This window comes from Oxyura jamaicensis, chromosome 3 (assembly GCF_011077185.1).
Source record: "Oxyura jamaicensis isolate SHBP4307 breed ruddy duck chromosome 3, BPBGC_Ojam_1.0, whole genome shotgun sequence".
Lineage (NCBI taxonomy): Eukaryota > Metazoa > Chordata > Aves > Anseriformes > Anatidae > Oxyura > Oxyura jamaicensis.
This window is the reverse complement of record NC_048895.1, coordinates 16,528,325-16,549,201: the sequence shown is the minus strand read 5'-3', so window position 1 is coordinate 16,549,201 and position 20,877 is coordinate 16,528,325. Positions and strand designations below refer to the sequence as shown.

Here is a 20,877-nt window from a genome sequence, read left to right as displayed (position 1 = left end):
ACTGGCATATTTAGCCATTATCACTCTGGTATCCATGGATGAAATATTAGCTTGTTAACTTAAGACCATCAGTTGTTGCTGATGCTTAGTGGCAACCAAAAAAACACAGATTCCCTCTGCAACTTTATTATGTGTAGAGGTAGAATTGAATTATTACAATTTCATTGTAATATTTCCATTTCCTTCCCTTATTTATTATAGAGGATATTTGTGAGTGATAAATTGGAACGCAACTACAATATAAATAAAGGGTCTATTGATTCAAAAATACTCCAAGGATTGGATCCTGTTATTTCCATGAATTTCTTCCACTGTGCTCCTGATTGTACATTCAGAAGGAACAACATTGCTACAGCAGTAATTTTTCCATGAGCACATAACAGCGTGTATATTGACACACAAAAAAAATAAACCGAGGGAAAATACGGTCCTTCAGAATCCTCAGCGCAGCAAGGGGTAAACGACCGGCACCCTGCCACGTGTAAATCAGCATACCTGCTGGATCCTGCTGGTTTGTTTTGCCTAAGGTGTGACAGTTTGGTTAACAGTTAACCTCTTTTTGTTTTTCTCTTCCACAGCTAAAAAAAAAAGGAATGCCGGACTTTTCCCATCTTGTAGGGGAATAACATCTTTCTGCACTGGGGAAGGAAAAAAAAAAAAAAAACTGAGAAGAGCCACTACACAGAGAAAAACAAGGTTACTTAAACAATAGCTTTGCATTTGAAGGAAGATGTACTGCATTGCAGTCTCTACCCCAGAGAAAATTTTTAAAGGCTACACCTTTGGACTGATGTGTGGATTTGGGCTATGATGGTGTGTTTGAGGAAGGGATTTGCATTGCTCCAGCAACAAAAGTACCTCTGTGTGATACAAGGATGATACACTGGGTTACAGACTTGTTGCTATATGTATGTTAAAAAACAAGCTTGAGCAGGGGGAGAAACCTAAAAAAGAGTTCAAACCTTGTAGCATTCTAATTGTGTATGCTGAGGTGTGAATGCCTTGCCTTTCCAAATTGGTTCCCTTGCATTTGTTGAAGGTCTTTTGGAAATATTGAGAGCTAGTGAAAGCAGATGTCAGGCTTGGCCAAATTATGGTGTACTTGATTGTAATTTAAAAGTAATAAAACAAGTCAGCACTGAGGCAACTCATCTCGGCCAAGAAGGAAATAGTTCCCTCTGTAAACAGGTTCCCCCCCCCTTCCATGTCAGACCAGGAAACTTAGCTGCCCAAGTCATGAGGGCAAAATCTTTAGGTGCACAAATAAGACGTGTAAGGTGGGTTTTGAACCATATCCTCTTGTGGCCCATTAGACATTGACACAGTGGGAAAAGATGGCGGGAAGTTACAAATAGTTTGTAGGTTTTCTTCTGCACAAGGACAGTAACTGTTTCCCTGGGGATGATAGTTGCAAATTCCTGGTGCACACACTAATTTCAGCCGTGGTCCTTCCTGTCTGTGGCCCTAAAAGACTCTTTATGCCAGGTCTGGTATGAAGTTGGCTACAGCAGCTTTATCCTGTCTGGGAGTTTCTCTGCTGCCTGGAGGGAATTTTCATGAAACAAACCATGGCTGCAGTGAATAACACCAAAGAGCCTTCTCGGGAGTTGAGGTTGATGTTTATTTTAAGAAAGCACACCTCATCTTTGTGTTTTTGGACTCCCACACAGTTGGGAATGCCACGGCCAGTTGAGAAATCTTTAAAATTGGACTCCTGAGGCAGATACATTCATCAGTCAGTGCGCACCCCTTTGCATGTCTTGCACTGCTGTATTTTGTGTAAGAAAAAGCATGGAGAATGGTGTTCTGTCAACCATCCTAACTGCAAAGAGAATGATGTTCAAAGAGAAATACTTAAGGAAAAGTACTGCATTTCAGTTTTGAGGGACTAAACTGAGAATTATCTGTGTTTACAGAAGGTGACAAGTTCTGAGCAGGTCCTCTGTCTCTCCACGTCATGCCAATTTGCGTGTCTCTGTCTTCTGAATTTGACACTACCTGCTTCAGAAAGAATTTATTAGAGCAGTTGGACAGGAGATAACTGCCACTTTTCGAGGGGTTAGTCTTGCTCTAATCATTTAGAGGTGAGGATGGCATTATGGCCTGAAATAGAGGGCATTATCCTAATGAAAATGTTTCTTAACATTGCTTGCTGCTGCTCCAGGTAGTTTTGAAGTCCAGGTAACAGCCAGTGATTCTTGCCAGTCTTCATCTCCAGGCTGGAACATCCTCTTGCAGAGCTGGAGTCCCAGCATCTTGGTGTGCAGGTCACTGGAAGATCAGAGTTTGAGTCTGAAGTCTTCCAGACAGCGTCTTCCTATGCAGCTGTATAGGAAGAGTCTAGTGCAAGGGGTCATGAGGAAGGCTCTTAGGTGCTGCTGTGCTATAAATGAAGATAATTTAAGAGGAGAGACATTGAGAGTTGACATGAGTTAATCTTTTACCGTTCCGCTATTTTGTATTTTTTAATGCAGCAAGTCTGGTTTCAAATATTTTGAACAAAGACCTGAGATTGCCCCAGTACTAACTGTGCAAGGAGAAGTCGATCCTATAAAAAGACTTTATCTTTTTATTAAAAAATGCACTAAGTCGTGGGAAAATATTCAAAATGAGGAATGATCTGATAAAAAACATTAGAGACTTGGCGTTGGCTCATATGAACTTTTCTGAAAGAGAAGGGACGTGTTTGTATATTTCTTATCAAACAACCCCAGATTTATTTAAATCAATCATTCCTGTAACGTGGCATGTGAAATTATCATTATTATTTAATTTTGCATTTACAGCGACAAGCAGCATCATTTTTGATCTTGTCTAGATAGAGGAGATGGTTTCCAAAACTGCTTTTCAATAAATGGAAAAAATGGCTGCTCCTTAATAATATAGAGTGCAGTTTTGATTCATCTGGTTTTAAGAGCACAATTTTTTATGGAATCCAAAAGAAATAAGGTTTTTCTAAACTCCTATTCATACTAAGAAACCTGTCCTCTGAGCAGGACAATTAATATGCTGCAATCTGTGTCACAAAGAAGCATTTGAGGTTTTTCTTCACTTTGTGACCTCAAATCAACTTTCTGTCTTGAATATATAGTAAACAGTTCCACTGCATTCATTCCAAAAGGCAAGCACATCTGAACTTGCAGTTGAAACTATTTATTTGACTTTTTTTGTTTCTTTTTTGACAAGCTGTTTAGCCTCCTTGATTTATTGACATGCCAAGTTAATTCATTATTTGAATTTGAGAGAGATTTAGGGGTGTGCTGGGGTGGATTTTTCAGCTGTTGGGTGGCCCCAGCATTTGCAACTGGAAGTCTAATTAGGGGATGGGGCAGGAAGAGCTGCTTGCATGGTCATTTTTGTGTGTGTTTTAATGGAAACAAGGAAATACAGCAAGTCAATGGTTAGCATTTATAAATGTGCATATAGATAAACTTACTGCAACTGTTAAACTCGTCCATAAGAGTTCCATATCTTTATGTTCTTTTCCTTTCCTCTGAATCTCTTTTCCTTTAAATAACAGTTAAAAAAATCTGCATCCTAAAGTTTTTTAAAAAATCTGTCAAGTGAGGCTGCCTGTTTGTGACCATCTGCAGTGCTCTTGGCCACCAAACACCAGCAAAACTGTCCCAAACAATTGGCATGGCATTCCCTAATGAATAAGCACCAACAGGGAAATGAAGCCTCAGTTTGCTTGCCTGTTACTCTGCCCAGCAGGAGAAGCCTTATGTGCCACTTCTGATCACTTTTTTGAGTCAGTAAAATGCTCCTTGGCACATAGTTTCCTAAAGTTTATGGGGAAGATTTTCCAATGACATGACATGTAAAAGATGGTGTCTTGCATGTGTTTTTCCTTTCTCCCTTTCCTCGCTGACTGCTGGGTCACCGTTGTCTGGTAGAACATACACAGCGTGTGCACTATGTGAAATCACACTTCCTTGGCAAAGGCACCTCGTACAGAAAGCTCACTCCATAAATAACTTGGACCGTGCGTTTATTCTGCTCTGAAATGCTGTAAAAAATAAAAGGCTACCTATCAAAGTTGTTTGTCTAATAATGGAGGAAGGGGACGATATTGTAAACACTGTCCAAATGAATTGTAGTAACCAGAATAAATGGTGGTTGCTGTTACTGAGCGCTGAGACTGAGCCGAGGCCTTTCCAAATGCATCACATGTGACTTTAATCCATTCCAGAGCCCAGGTCTCTTCCAGGCTAGGAAATTTGATGCTCCGAGGTGCTAAGCCCCCTCTATTGCTATAGAAATCAATAGGGCAGCAGCCTGCTCAGCACCCCGCGAAGGTGATCAATCTGTTGCAGGCCCGGTCCTCCAGGCCTGATCCTGCACAGCGTTTCTGTCCACACTTAATTTTAGACAGGGATATACCGCCGTTTGCAGAAGGACCACTTGCTTCAAGTTAACGTGCACATAGGGTTTGAAGCACCAGGGTCTTGGTCTGCGTTTGGGTTTTGTTTCGATTCTGCAGTTTGCTAGCATGCCTTCCTTATAGCAGTCTGCTTGAATAAGGCCGTGTTTCTCTTTTTAAAATCAGCAGTTTATCTCCTTTTGGTGGACAAATATTCTTGGCACTGAACTTATCAATAATAAGCTGAAACATGGGCTTAAAGGAATGAGTTTACAGTGTACGAGTGGGACCGTATAGGATATATCCAGCAAAATGCCATTTTATGTGAAAGTTTAAACCAGCAGGTGTTGATGCTCACGCAGTGTCCCCTCAGCAAGAAAAATGTTAATTCATGAACGAAACAGTAGGGTGGGGAAGGGGTGGAGGAAAAAAAATATACCAAAACCCACGTTCGCCACCTGAGAGGGGATAAATCCCGCTTCAAACAGCCCTTTAGACACCGCCGTGTAACAGTCAGAAAAGGCTCGCTTTGAGGTGACATTCAAACCTCTAATAGCAGGCAGGCAGTTTTGACAAGAATAATTTTGTCTCCTCGCAGGCCAACAGCTTTGCTGCTCGCCTACCTGTCCGCGACAGTCTGGCCGGAGCAGTAACAGAATCCAATGTGTCGGAGGGGTGGGGGCCAAGGCCTCCGGGCCCCCCCAGCCCCTCTGTAATTATATGGCCGGCAGAGGAGTGCCTCAGGTTGCACATTAGGCCCTTGCTGAGATCAGTAATTATAATATCAGTTTTCTCCAAATAGGTCTGACAGAATGGCATTGGTAGCAGAGGTGACTCAGAGTTTAGTAAGTCTTAGGGAAAGTTTACTGTCTCCTGCTGCTTTCTGTCCCACAAATTTGGCTTCTCTAATAACCAGCACTGGCCACAAACAGTAGGAATCCTTTTCAATCACTATTAGCAACACTTCATTTCTGTCATATTTGACCCCTAGCAAGCTGCAGCCCAGCAAAGAGCATTCCCTGCAGAAAGTAACCAGACGTCCAGGATTTACTCTGTGACAAATGACGTTGTTAAGGGCCCTTAAAAAACACTAAAACAAATTCACAGCGGGACTCTGGAAAGCCCTTTACCGACCTCCAAAGGACGCAAGGTATAGGATAGCCCTTCTACGGTAGCACCCCATCTTTACCTGTTCCCTGGATGACTTCATGTTTGCTGGTTTGCTGTGTGACTTCAGCTTTGCATGTTGCTCCCCTTCAGTTTCTTAAAAGCCTGGTGATGTTATTTGTGTTTTATACTGTGAAGTTTCCTAACACAGTGACGCCTTTCTCTCACCTAGACGTTTTCATTTGCAGCTCTTTCTGGGTAGTTCAGCAACCCTGTTTTTGCTGTGAAAAAGTGAGACACAAGTAGGTTATTACAGCCACCAAGCCCACATCTAGGCAATGCCTGAATTTTAAAAAGTAAGATATTTAAGTTCATCAGGAAATTAATTTGTTTTGTTTTGTATTTTTAATTCTGTTGTGCACAACACTTTTTTGGAGGGCTTTTTTGCATACTTAGTTTCTTGCAAAACCAGTTGTGCATTTGAGATGACATTGCAGACACCGGCATCCACATGCTTCTCTGTTGTAAGGGTCTAAAATGGGTACAGCACGACAAGCAGCAGAAGAGCTGCTGGGAGACTGGAGCAGGATAAATAGGAGATGCACAGACTGCTCTTCTTCAGACACATCCTGCTCAGTAGTTCTGAGATAGATCCTGGTCACTCAGTGGGAGCTGTGGTCTGTTAAGTGTAAGGAATACATTAAAAAAAAACAAAAACAGGAGAAGATGTAGCAAGACAGAAAAGCAAGGGCTTCTGATGCCACAGCTTCTTGCATACCCCTCCCAGCTGTTCTTTCTTTATTTCATTTCCTCACCTTGTGATTTACGGGGGGGGGAAGCAACAAAAAACCATTTTGGCTGATGGTTTGTGGCCATTCAGAAACAGTGGTCAGCAGGGTCACCCCGAGTCCTCGTGCATCACCTGTTCTCCTTCCCAGCTGTGTCACCGTGCAGGCCAGCCGTGAGCTCAGGGCAGAAAGCTGCCTAGGTGTGGCAGGCACTGCCCTGACTGGGTGAACTGCATTGTTTGCCCTTCCGTGGTATTTCTCCGCTATGCTCACAGTTGACATTTGAACATATTTTGGAGGGCGTGTTGCAGCCGCACCTAAGCCTGTGCCTCAGGCCTGTTGTCTCTCTGGCCTAGGAGCCTTCTTGGGAGCCACGCTGAGGGCTGTCCTCTCTGTGCATGTCCATTCTTATTTTAGGGGTTTGTGCAGTGCTTCACTTTGTTTCAGGATTCCCGTGAGCTAGCTGGGGAATGTGTTGGCGACTGAAGGCAGAAGAGGGGCTCTGAACCCACTGAAGAGGTACATTGCTTTTAGGTCAAGAGCAAAACAGTCTATTTTGAACAGACCTACATGCTTTCCTTGTACAGTGCCCGCACACTCCTACTTTTGCATGAAAAATGAGAGTTTTGTTGTAGTTTCTGTCTTCTGGCCAGTTTTTGTCTTCCTTGGCAAACCAGATGTTGGCACATGCAGCTTCTCAAAGGCCTGGTCAGCTTGCACAAGACCAGAAAACAGGCTGGGTGCACTCAGAATTAGCACAGACTGACTTGAGAGCTAACTACTGTCTCACCTGGGCAATGGTGTTTGCCAGAGAATGGGATTAGGTGAATGAGTATCTATGGGATGTGAGAGTTGTATTTCTTGGTCATCAGGGCAATGAGAAGTATATGTTAAAGGGTAACACAAAATTATTACTGTTGTATTTGGGCATTTGCAATAAGTACATAGAAGAGAGAGGGTAGGAGAGGAAAAAAAAAATCTGTCAAGAATTGCTGCACATCTGTGTGTATTTTTGGGCCTGAAATTGAACATTCTCTAGAGTCTTTGATCCACAGCTTGGTATTTTGCTGAAGAAGGCTAAGCTAGACTGATCAAAAAAGAGCAGTGTGAAGAGGGACCAATTACTACTTGCATTGTGCCATGTGAGATTGTCTTCTAGACCTTGATATGCTCTTAATATACCACAAATAGCCTAAGAAGGTCCAGTTTTGTTGCTGGGAATGTATATACTGAACTGAAAGTATTTTTCAGCCATCAAGATCTCCTTTAAAAATACATTTACGATTTTGTTTCATCTTCTCCATTAATGCCTCCTGCCAAGGCTCATAGAGTGAGTAAACAGAGCACAACAGAGCTGAAATCCTAGGAGACGCTGATGGAGTGCATGGTTTGTACTGGGGTGGATCAGTCAAGAGGGTCTTGAGCAAAAAACTCATGTAGTCCTTGTTGTTCAACTCAGACAGAAATCAGGCATCAGGGAAGAAGTGTGTAACCTGCTACGTTCCACCTCAGAGGCTCTAGGTTGACAGACTTATTTACACACCCAAAGCCGTGCTGTAGGGCTGCCATCTCGGCCTAGGCTACCATCCTCCCAGCCCAAGTAACCTCTTATCATATCTTGCCAGGTAGGTTTTCAGCCAACCCAGGTTCCTGAGCCATGCAGCTATACAAACTCACTGGCTGGGGCTAGGAAGGGGAGACCCACAGGCAGCCCCCCTCTGGGGGGGCATCCATACATGCAGGTGGAACCACCGGGGGATCCAAAGGTCCTCAGCATGATCACTGTTGCAAAGCCCAAGGGATACCTGCTCTTTCAGTGTGTGGGCAGCCTAAGTCCACTCCCAGGAAAGACAGGTTTTACTTAATTCTTTCTTTTTTTCTTTTTTCTTTTTTTTTTTTTTTTTCTCCTTAATGTCCTTAATTGATTTCCTTTCCCTGTGGCTGCAGGCCTGGATTACCAACTTTCCTCAGAGCTTGAAGGAACAGGACACTTCTGAAGTCTCAAGGCAATGTAATTAATCAGCTATATGGAGAGATAGAGTCCAGTTAAACGATCAGCCACTACTGGCGATCTGCAGTGGAGCCATGCTGATCCCGCAGTATGTGAGGCAGAACTCCCTGTATGAGCCATTAAAAGAAGTCAGATCCTGCTGAGGAGGAGAGGTAGGTCTTGTGCTTAATGCATCAAACTGGGATTCAGGAGGCAGAAGCCGAATTCCCGCTTCCCTGCCTCTGCCTTGCTCCCTGCCCTTAGGGTTGCCACTTACTATCTGCGCCTTAATTACAAAGTTTCTGCGTGCCTGTGTTGCTGTACAAAGCTGTTTTTTCTTAAAGAGGCAAGACGTTTGCCACAACAGAGCCCTACAATCAATATAAAGTATCACAGTTAAAACAGAAAGTTGGGTATTTGCTGGAATGAAGACTGTTTCTTGGGCTGACCCACAATGCACAAGTTGTGGGGGCTTGTTGACTTGCTGCTATGCTAATGCCCATTCACACGGCTCGTTTCTTTTTTGTGTTGCTCAGTTTGTGTGAAAATCTATGTCTTTACATTTCCAGTAAAAGTCTGGTCTGGGCTGAGTTAACATAAAGCTTGTTGGAGAAACGGGGACAGGCTAGCGTTAAAAGGAAGGGAAGCTAGAGGTGACTCAAAGTTTAGAGAGCCTTAGAGAAGTTTACTGTCTCCCGTTGCTCTCTGTTCGACAGCGTTGGCCCATCTAAAACCAACACTGGCCAGCAGCAGTGGGAATCCTTTTCAATCACCATTAGCAACACTTTTATTTCCATCATACTTGACCACAGCAGGCTGCATCCCAGTGAAGAGCATTCCTTTCAGAAAGCCAGCAGACATTCAAGTGCAGCGGATTTACTGTGTGAAAATGGCATTTTTAGGGGCTTCTGAAAATGTTTAAATGAATGCTCTTTTTTTTTAATTCTTTCTCACAGCTTGATTCTCAGCTTAGAAAGCCCTTCTTGCTGAACAATTTTAGAGTCTCCAACAGGAGTTTAAAAGTTAGAATAGTGTTCAAAATATAAATGTCTCTTGCTACTGTGGAACTACTCATTTCTTAAGGCATGTATATTGGGAAAACTAGCGTTTGTAGCTATTTTGTTCAGCGTGAATGAATTAGGATTACTGATGCATATTTTGGAGTTGACAAAAGAATTCTGCACAGTTTTAAGTTTTTATGAAACTCTGCTGTAATGTTTGTGAGGTTTTCCTGCTCAGACTAGCAAGACAGCCTTCCATAATACAGCCCCATTCAAGTTGAAAAGAGCCAAGAAGAAAAATTTCCCCTGGTTTGGCCCAAGTCCTAAAACTTTCCGTATCTGCTTAATCAGGAGACTGCTTTCAGGTCAGAGGGAGGGAGTGAGTGAAGGGGCTTAAACTGAACGCTTATTTGTTGGAGAGGACAAATAGAACTAAAGTCCATCTCCACTGCAAATCTTAGTTAAAGCACAGTGCAAGGAGCTGGTTAAATCCAAGTCACAGTGTGGCGGAGTGGTAGGACTTCCCTTTGCTCCCCAGACCAGATTAAAGTGGCTTTGGGTTTGGTTCTTTCCCTGCACAGAAACGTCTGGGCTCTCGCCAGTTCTGCCTGGAATCAAAGGGAATCTCTTTTCTGCAGTGAATTATGTGACGGGCAATTATGTGCAAATAACTATAAAAGTATGGGTTTTGTCAAGTTCCCGTAAAGTCCCTGTTTATATTCACAAACTTTTACTGTCTTCTTTCCTGAGGCTGGAGATCTCAGGAGCAGCTTGTGAACTTTGTTCCCCTCATTTTTTTTTCTTATCCTGGTTTTGGGGTATCACTGAACCGGGGGCTGCTCCTGTGAGGGAATTTCCACGTGCTGATTCCACGTGCCTCTCCCACAGCCTGCAGTTGTGGCCCAGGTTAATCCCACCTCGCTACAATAGCCCAGTCAACAAAGACAATCTCTTAGGGTTTTCAGAGAGAAATAAGCATATTTAGACAGTGTGTGGGTCATCTATGGGATGAATAATCTGCTGAAGAGCTGGGAGCCCCTTGTTAATTACAGAGCCTGGGTGATTGAGCCCCCAGCCAAGATGCCTCCGGTAGGAGCCACCAGTGAGATCAGGTGAATCCAGCCATGTGGTGCTCCTGCCTGAAGCCCCCTGAGCATGAACAACACTGGGTGCAAATTCATTTTGGGTCAGTGTGAAAACATAATGCAAAATGCAACACCCTTGTGCAGGGGAAGAGTTTGACATCCTTCTGTTGTTCTCAGGGAATTAGCGCAGCATCACTTTGGGAGTCAAGCACGTAATTTGAATGTGGGGCCTTCTAATTGATCCCAGTCTCGACGAAGACAGACGACATTACATATCAAATGATATGTGATCACTGGCACAGCAGGGGCAACTAGACAGAAAGAATTGAGTGGAGTATTCATGAAAGAGCTAATAGAAATCAAAGATAAAGTGTTGCCTCCTCAAAATTATGCTCCCCCACACGTGGTCTGTTCTTTCTTATATGAAGAATATAGGGAATATTTAATGAACTGGGTCTTAAGTGAGTATAGCGTGTTGCCCACTGCAACTGTGTGGTCTCCATTAAATGCAATACTGTATTTTTGATGGGCAAGCAAAATGGTTTATTTTGTTTTGTTTTGTTTTGCTGACATTAGCCAGGAGCTTACATTTTCCATTTCCTACAGTAAATTGTGCTTGTCCAGTTTTGAAGTGTACAGAATAAAGGTGTATAAATGTGTGTGTCGAGGGTGGCAGTGTAGAAGATGGAGTTCAATAGTGCAGTTTCTGTTGGTTTTAATCTAGATTGAGGTGAATATTTACGTGTCAGATGCTTTCTCTCCAGAAATCACTGCCCTGCTAACACTTCTCATGTCCTTGTACAATCTTTAATTATTAGTCTAAATATTATTAGTATAAATATTAATAAATTTGGTACAAAGGTATTTGGATTGAAACACTGCATTTAAGTGACTGACTCATTCAAGTACTCTACTGTAATTCAGACTTAAGGTGAGATGTGGTCAGTAAACTTGGGTTTGTCTTGTTTTTCCCAAGTAGAAAACATTCTTATTTTGAAAGTGTTATCTGGTGTAATCTCTGTTATTGGAATTAAGGTGGGAAAGTGTTACTGTGAGTGTGCCTGCTATTTTGGCAGCAAAATCAGTAGTCACTAGGTACTGGGATGGTTTGAAAGTGCAGCCAATGCAATGTTAGCGGTGATCAAACTGGAGCTCTTGCTGCTGTGTCAGCTGCCAAAGATACGTAGTTAGAGCCTTCATTCAGGGAGAATGAGGAAAATTCATAGTCCCATGACATTAAATAAAAAGAACAGCCAAAATCCTTATTATATATTTCCTATTTTCCATTTCTTTGTATGTGATTTCCTTCTTCTTTACATCTCTCTGTGTCAGAAAAGTTCTTGTTTAAAAGGTTTTCTAGATGCTGGGAACAAAAGCAACTGAACTTGAAGTCTGATCCAGCCAACCAGCTCCTCCTGCCATGTACAGCTGTTCTTTCCTTTTGAACCCTCCAAAACGACTCTGAACTAAATGTTTCATTAAAAGAAAAAAAAGAAAAAAAAAAGAAAAAAAAAATCATCAATCATAACCCTTCTGGTAAGGAGGATTCTTCTGAACAATAAATAGAAAATTTCCTTGCATTCCTTTCAAAACAGTGTCTGTTATTCTTCCTGTAGTAACTGTTCTTTCTGTGCACCTACCCATCCTCCTTTCTGTGTGTTTCTTCTTCTCCATCCTCTCTCAAAACATGCTGTCCCTCTCTGTCTTCCCAGTTGTATCACATTCCCTGACTTTTATCCTTTCCATCTTGTTTCCATGGGCCTAGTCTGGTACCACTGAAATTAATGGACATTTTGGCAATTTCTTTGTCTATAACAAAGCCGGATGCTGTCTAAGTGCTGCTGCACTTGGACCAGTAGTGAACGTATCAGGTTCCCTATGAAACTCCATCACGCTGGTGCTCAACAGGAAAATCAGTGCTGCTTTTGTCAGGCTAGCCAGGATGTACATCATTACTAAAGAAGCAGTCAGGCTGTATGGAAAATTAAATCAAACTCTAAGATCCCAAGATGAATTGGAGATTGGCTTCCTCCCAGTTCTGTTCCCGAGGCTGAGATCTTTAGCAGACATGCTGGAGGAGGGAAAGGATGGAGCAGGAGAAAGGGAAGTTTTAAATGCCCTGAGGCAAAAGCTTAGCCATCCTTCTCAGCAGCAATTTCTAGCTCTGAAAACCTTACTCTCAGCTACTGAATAAGTGCTCACTGTTTCAATTTCTGTATTTTTTTCCTCCTCTCCATAAAAAATATAAATATCAGTCTGTACAATAGGGTAGTCTGGCTTTTGGAAAAGTCAAAGCTTAAAAAGCTGTAAGAGAAACTTTACAATCAAATATAAAGAGTATGTCACCTGCCTACTGTCCCCACTGGAGAGCCGTGTTAGAAAATCTCTTCCCGAACTGGTGGCTCAAGCTTTCTTTTTAGTTAAAATAAGACTGTCTGCATAAACCAGGCAAGGGAAGAAAGAAAGGGTCTTGAAGAAAAAAAGAGCGATTGAGAGAGGAAGAATCACAAATGAGCGATTGGAAAAATGTCTATTCTTTGTCCTGTAAGCACTTTAGTGACGCATTAGAAAGCTGGTAACCCTAAGCTTCCTCTTGTCAGTGAAAAACAGAAGGTATCTCTGAAGCATAATTCTGCTCAGCTAAAACCTGAGTCAGCCTGCCAATGTACTTTGTGTCTTTGTAGATGATAAAGGAAAAAATGGCAACTCACTTTCTATGTTTGGTTTCTCAAGCAAATGCTTAAATTTGAAAAGGGTGAAATTGGTCCTTTGTGTATACAGAAGGGATACAGTACAGACAAATCTGCAGGGATGCAGTGAGAAACCGGGGACACAGAGCAAGAACCAGCATGTGAGTGAACCTCTATGTCAGGGGCAAAGGAAAGAGACAAACAAATGATGTCCAGGAGTAGATGGCACCAAGTGATGGGCACTTGTGACAGAGATGGAGGAAATGTGGCTAGAATGTCCCTGTGTTTACAGCCGTGTTTGGTGCCCAGTGATGGCTGTCATGAGAAATGTTGGAGGCTGAGAGGTGTGAGGGCGCAAGAGGAAGCAGCTGGACATCTCTGGCTGTACTAGAGACCATGGTGCTCAGACTGTGCTGCAGACTGCTGCTTCTGCAAAGCTCAACATATCTGGGATTTTATACTTAAAGGGCCTCATTGACTGCCATTAATAATTTGGAGCCAAACCAGACACCAAAAAAAAAGATTTTATTTTATTTTTTTTAATGTTAAAAAGGCCGCCCTAAATAATTATATATTTTTTTCTCAGGTATGTGTCAGACCAGCAGGGTCATAGCAATCCTTGAAAGGTTAGAGAATTTGTTTGCCAAGGGACCATTGCTCTCCCATTTGTATATTGCTTCATCTGACACCTTATGCACATTGCTGAGGGTTGTCTGTAAATCTTGTACCTTATACCAAATTAAGAAGACCATCTGTTGAAGAAAGCCTGTGTGAGGAGGTTTCTTGGAATGCAGCACTGATTATACTGTTGCACCTTTAGTTATTTGAAGCCCCTCTTTCCCTGCAGAGAAAGGGGGCAGAATTAGTTTTCTGTTGAGCACCACACAGCTCCAGTGAATCTGTAATTTCCAAATGTCTGTTGATTGGATTTTTGTATTAATGGTTATAAGGATCTTCCTCCTTAAGCTATAAATCACATTTTATGCTATTAATTCATAGGAAATGATTAAAGCATCCTAAATAGGTAAAGATTTACAGGTTTAATATTAGCTGCTTGACTGGCATCTCCCCTGGATGTTGTAGTGCCAGAAGACTGATTGGAGTGAGTTCATTTTTATGGAGTTATTCTTCATTAATAACCTGTTTCTGACTCCATCAAACATGTGCAAGGGACACGGAGACAGTTATTTGTTCTGAATATGAGGGACTGTAGGTTAAATGTTTTCCTTCATTTCAGATTAGTTACAGTACTGTGTTCTCTTCCCTAAGCAGCAACTCACTGCTGAGGGATGTGTGAAACAGGCAGGCAGTCAGGTTATGTTCTTCAAAACAGTTCCTGAAAATTCAAGGATGATCATTGTGAAGGGATAACAGACTTGGCTTTTTTTTTCCCCCTCATTTGATAATGTAAATGTTTTTCATTTTGAAGAATGAAAACTACCTTTTAAAAAATAATCTTGATGGAGATTTGAAAACAAGAGGGAATAGAGCCCTGGTAGATCTGGCCAGAAAATGTTTTCCAAGAAGCTGTGAAGAAACAAATCGTTGTGAGAAGTAGTTTGTGAGTTAGCATTTGTGTATTTGAATGGGTAGAGGGCAATGCAAAGAGGATCAGAGATACAGTAATTGTATCTGGGAAGGTCATGCATAGTCACGAGAATATTGTCCATTTCTGCTGGTACAAAACAGAAGATCTTTTTTGAATGACAGGTTGAATTTCCATCTCTTGGTGCCTGCATGTGCATAACCTGTGTATCCCTATGTTGCCACATTTCTACAGCAAAAAAGGCTGTGCAGCCATCTCTCTTATCTCCTGTTAAAAATTAACATAACTGTAATGCAGTGATATATCCATCTTTACTCAAACTACTACTACTCAAACAAACTACTACTTTACATGGTAGTATCTCCATGTTTAATCAGTCTGGAAGGTGCCGTGCTTTTTGGTCTCCTGAAAACGAGACACTTTTTTGATGTCATCTAAATCATATGCATCACACTGCAGTAAACAGGAAGGTCTTGATACTACTCACCTCTCACACTGCCCAAACCTAGTTCATCAGGCAAGTTTGGAATAAGACAGGATCATTTGTTAGCCATCATGATAGAAGATGGATTAAATCAGTAGTTTCCAAATGTTGGTCCACAGACCTGAAGGTCTGCAGAGACTGAGCTGACCTTGAGAATTTTCCATGCTTTGATTTAGCGATTAAATCATGTTGCAAGAAGTTCACCAGTCAGAAACATATAATCGGCTGATGATATGGCTGGCAAAATTTGACAGAAGTCAATGCAGTCATGCAGCCCTCACTGCCTGAAGAACTGGCCCAGTGCGTGTTTAAAATCTCTTCCTGTGAGAGCCCACAGCGGAGTCATTGCTACTGCAGCACTCTTTGGTTATCAGCGGGAGGGAAACAGTCTTTGTGATCACCTTTTCTTAAGATGTATGTATGGTATTAAAAGTTTTGAACACTTCTGGCTTTTACTTCCAAGAAGTTGGAAGGAAAGAGAGTTATTACCACAGAAAAACAGAAGTATAATACTGGATGTTTGTATGTTAGAGGTGGTCCATGTACAGTGCCTGGAGGATCTTCTGATGAGATGTCACATCATATAAGAAATCCAATACTCAAATGCTGTTGTCTAAAAAGGTTTTACTTTGACTCTATTCCAGTACTCCGACTCCGTTCCAGAAAAATAAAGAACCAGTTTTATAATGAAATTACTTTGCTTTGAATGCTGTTAGCATACAGAAAAGGAAAAAAAACTTTCATGTTCTGGTTAGAGGAATTAGCCCCAAGAACATTTTAATGCTACTCCCTCTTATTTTTGATTTTGTGTTCCAGAAATGTCTGTGTTGCTTGCTAATGATCATAAAGCATCATCAGCCCATCCTTTGCCATGCATAATGAAAGCCAGCATCTTAGCCACATTAGGAAGAAGCTTTATTTAGATACCAAAAGAAAAGCTTTTTTTTTTCTTTTTTTTTTTTCTTTTTTTTTAAAGACCAGCAGTGATCATGGACAGTAAAGCAAATCACAATGTTTTTCACAGCAAAACACAATCAAATGTTTTTATTCTAGCCAACAAACAGGTTTCTGGTTCTTAGAATAATGCCATGACACAGAAGGGCATCTCTGGCAGCGTGCCATCAAACCTCCTTGGTCCGTATAAGAAGAGCTTGGTTCTGACTGTGTTTAATGAACTTTGGATTCAAAGGGGCTCTTCCCTTGACACCTGCTGACATCTCCCAAGTTCAGTCAATAGACCACTGGAAAGAGAGTTTTCTTTGCCCCACTTAGCAGCCGTTTCACTTTGACGTTCATGGGAGGCTGAGCAGATAGCTGGGGTGTTTATGAGGATGCTGCTGGCACCTGTGAGTGACTATAAACTTAGTTTGGGATCTGGGTGGCTTTTGTGTTTGGTTTTGGGGAGAAAGGCGTGCCACCGTTCTCTTGTTCTGATAGAAGAAAAGAGACATGGATCTGCTTTTGATATCTTTTTTTTTGTTAGCTCACTGAGTTCAAGGAGAAAGGCACCTGGTGGAGCCTTTTATCCCTGGGATGTCTTACTGCTAAATGGATGCGATACCTCAGACTAATAATGATTATAATTATTCCCTGCTTTCTTGACACATTCCCAGAGTTCACATGTACTGTCTAAAAGAGAGTGGAGTAATAGAAGGGGAGAAACACACTTAAAGACATGAACTAAGGCTGACAAATCCTTAAGAAATTGGTTTGAATGTCCTAGTTCCCAATTAATTCAGGAAGCTTAATGCCATTGTATGATTCTCCCTTGTTTTGCCTATGATACTGTTTAATTCTGCCTCTCTTTTTACTTGTTGTCTTCACTTCTTTCAAAAATTTATTTCTCTTATAGTTTGAATACTGTTTGCAAGGGTATTTGAGTGGCTAACTTTGTTTAGGCTCCAGATTCCCAAGGGTTCCCCCTGAGACAAGTCTGAGATACTTGCATCTTTTTTTTCTTATCAAATGATTCTAGTTTTTAATCCATGAAAAGAAGTTACATTGCAACTTCACGCCTTGAAACCCTACATTTTCTTCTCAAGTTGCTCACTTCACTGTTCGGAAGAGGACACAGCTCCCACATTACCAGTAATAGTAATAAAATTCCTTAAATACATCGGTTCTAACAACGGCTCCTGGGACATCTTCCTGGTGATTTCCTTCTGATGTGATCTGCTGCTATTTACATTAAGAATCTCTGACTGCTTGAAAAATGGATCAATATTGCAGCACTCCAGTAGCATTTGGATTTCTTCTTTTGCTTCCTGGCGTGTTTTTTTTTGTTGTTGTTGTTGTTGTTTGTTTGTTTGTTTGTTTTTTAGTATTCGTAGGGAAATCCCATCCAGGCTGGCACTGATCTTTTTGGTGCTGCCCTTTAGTAGCTGCCACCCATCCAATCAAAGCAGGGTAGAAGCTGCCAAGCTCTAGTGCTTCTTTGCTTTATTCCTCGAAGAATGTCCCTGCCTCCTCTTTCTTGGATGTTTTCTGTATAAACATTTGTGACTCTGTCTCACTGTTAGCCAGGATCATGTTTGCTTGCAATTAGTGGAGCTTTTGAACAGATTTGGGCCAGTGCTACACAGTTCAATAATCACCACTTTTCCACTCTTTTCTAGTAATTCTTTTGTGATGGGCAAATATATTTCACAACATAATAATGTCCCTTGGCAGGTTTGATCTCATTCTCCTAATGTGAATGTTTATAGACAATGGACTCAATATGCCAGTTAAAACAGATTTTGATTTTGCTTATCTACAGCCAAAGTTCTTGGCCCCTGGTGCACAACCAAACCATGTGTAAAAAGGTATTCGGCTCGGAATGAGATCACTAACATCTGTTGCTGCACATAACATTTAATCTTCAAGCGCCATCAACAACAACAAAAATCAGTCAGTTCAAATTCAGAAATGTAGAAACATGGGCACTGTGAGACAGAGGTTCGATTCCTCTTAATTGCTGCCATGCCTTGTGCACACTGTGGTGCTCTCCTTGCAGCTATGGTAGTCCCGTCCTCAGGAGTCCCAGAGGGTTGCACCAGGGGAGCAAAAAAAAAATACTTTCTGAGAAGAGGAGCCCAAAAAGCAGCCACTCCCCAGCTGCCCCATCCTCTGGCAGTTGTGCTCTTGCTCAAAGGAGGTGCCAAAGGGTGGTAAATGAGAGAGATCATTAAGTGGTCGAGAGGGTTTGCTAATATTCCCATAAATGAACATGATGACTGTACTACAGCTGCTTTGTGCCAGTCACCTACGGCTGGCTAAAATGGTTTTAGTGTGAGTGGTGAGATTAAGCACTTCAGAATTCTCTCCTGACCTCTATCATTCTCTACCTTCTAAACAGTTGTTATCCAAGAGCGTCTGATCGCAAGACAAAAAACAATCTGCAAGCTGTTGAACAACTCTTCACCATTTGTTTCTGCTGCTGCTGTGCCAGCAACCATTCCCAAGTTACTACAGTGCTTTTTCTAAGCAGACTGGACAGTAACTGCATTGCAAGGTGATCCAGTTTCTGAGGACCGGAACAAACAGGTATGGTGTTTTAAGATACCGTCTGCATGGACCTTTCCCTGTAGGAGAGCTGGCAGATGCCACTCTGTGTGAGTGACATCTTACCCACTCCAGCCGTTAATCTTGTAACCCAGTGCAGAAACCATCAGAAGCCTAGGTTAATGTGCTCTGCTTGGAAAAAGGAGATGGCATGCTCTCAGTTTTTCCACCCATGTTATGCAGTGGTATTGTTTGGAAGAAGGCTCAGGTGTATACTGTGTACTGTTAATGGCTTCACTGTCTGCACTGCAATTTGTCAGAGTACCCGCAAAGACAATTTCCTACCCCTTCCCACCATGTTACATCCCTGTATTGGCAGCAATCAGATTCTTAAATCACCTACTGTAACTACTTTTTGTTGTTACTGTTCGGGGGTGGAGGGGAAGACAATTTCTCCAGTAATTCCACCTGAGAACTAAATTGCAAGAGCACAGAAGGTCTTCATATCACTCAGAGGTGCTTAAGTTTTCTAGTCCTTGATGGTACTGGCTACTGTCTGAAGGCATCTCACTGCAAAATCTCATCACTATCCAACCATTCACCACAGAAGCAGGTTAACGTAGTTGATTCGATGGAAAGGATGGCCTAGGTTGTCTTTGTATAAATAGCTGCTTAACTCCTACACCTTTCTTCAGTTGCATCTTCATCAAATCTGGTGTTCAGAGGTATTAAATCTTTTAAATGTAGTTACTGATATATGTAATTGTATTTTGCTTTTGATTCTTGCCTTAGCCATTGCCTGCAATGCTGTTTGACTTGTGCTCTAACCTGTGAAGTAATAAGTTATCTTAATTTTGGGAAATTTTTGTAGATGGAGCAACATCCCATATATTTGTGTTGGAGCTCATAAGTACTGTGCCTACTTCTAACTTCTGCTGATATGCAGACATTGCCCTGATCTCTATAGTAAAAGTAACTCCTAATTTCTCTGGTTGCTCTTGATAATCTGCAAATGCAATGTTGAATCTCTTCTTCATCTTGGTGTTCTTGAGAGACAGCATAAAGGCACAGTTTTCTAACTATCCTGAAGAACAGGAATTATAAGCCATTCCTATAGGTGTTCCTTCTGAATCAGGATCTAAATGAAATATCTGTGCTTTATACAACTTTCAAAATGTTTGGAACCCACCCTGGAGTTTTTCAGAAAGTTTATATATAGAATGCTGCTTCTAGATACGTGTATTTTTTCAATTCATAGATGGCAGATGGTCTTGGCTTATTCACAGGTTCTATCCAATGCACCTGGAATCTGATAGTGCTTGATACTCTCAGCAATCTGAATCACAGCAGTGTGTAGTCATGAATTCTTGATAATGTTGCTGAAACCTCACACACTCTCTTTACTGCTTTTCTTAATCATAAGAAATCTCTCACATCATTCACTGAATGCTCTTGCAGACTTACATTTGTTGTGCTTCTCTGGTATGGGCGTTGAAGTTATGCTTTTTTAAATACAGGGGAAAATATCATGACAATGTGAGGGGAATAACATGAGATATCAATGAACTAAGGTAAAATAAAGTTTAATGTTCTGGCATATTGGTTATATTGTTCCGTCTACTAGAGCTACAGCTCTGAGTCCTTGAGGAATGAAAGGTTTATTGAATTATTCTGTTATATAATGTTGTTGTAATTGTACCTGCAGGTCTGGTGCTATGAAGTTCCTGATCTCCTTGATTGCTGTAACTTCTCATTGACTCTTAGTTTTCACTGGAAGTTCATCATAGTCTTCCATGGGTGAAGCGTATGTTGCATCAAATGGAAGTCTGGGTCTCATGTTCTTTCCAGGAGTCATGGTAAACGAACCTGCACCAAGACTTCCTGTGATTTGCATACAGTACCTTTTGTTATGCCCTAACATTCCTTGCAGTGAAATATGTTTGTCATACAGTCCTAAACATACAAATTGGCCCAGTCTTTCCAAGTAATTTGCATGCCAAAGAATTCAGTTATGGCTCTGAATGGGCCTAGGCCAAAATGCTGTGAGACAGGCTTATTTAGCAGAAATTCTAGAGTGTTTGGCACATTGTATTTGCCAGGGTGAGGAATGAAATGCAGTCCTGGAAAGAGGATTGTCATGCAGATGACTCACTGCAATCAAACACTGAGAATACGGTCTCTAAATGTTATGTCTACACATAACTGTATTTATTATAGGACCTATAGAAACTGTGAAGTTTAGGGAAAATTAAGTTAGGTTTTCAAATATATCACGCTGCCCAGTGCTTGTTTGTTTTTTTTTTTTTTTTTTTTTTTTTTTTTTTTTGAGGGGGGGGCAAT

The 20,877-nt window shown here is 41.5% G+C and overlaps 1 long non-coding RNA gene across 2 annotated transcripts in view; it reads left to right on the top strand.

The window, feature by feature from the left end:
* The window catches only part of LOC118163572, a 189,419-nt gene that overhangs the window by 72,025 nt on the left and 96,517 nt on the right, over positions 1-20,877 (top strand). For both annotated transcript variants that reach the window (XR_004749118.1, XR_004749119.1), the window contains exon 2: positions 8,206-8,421. This is a non-coding gene — a long non-coding RNA (uncharacterized LOC118163572). The remainder of the gene's footprint in view (positions 1-8,205; positions 8,422-20,877) is intronic.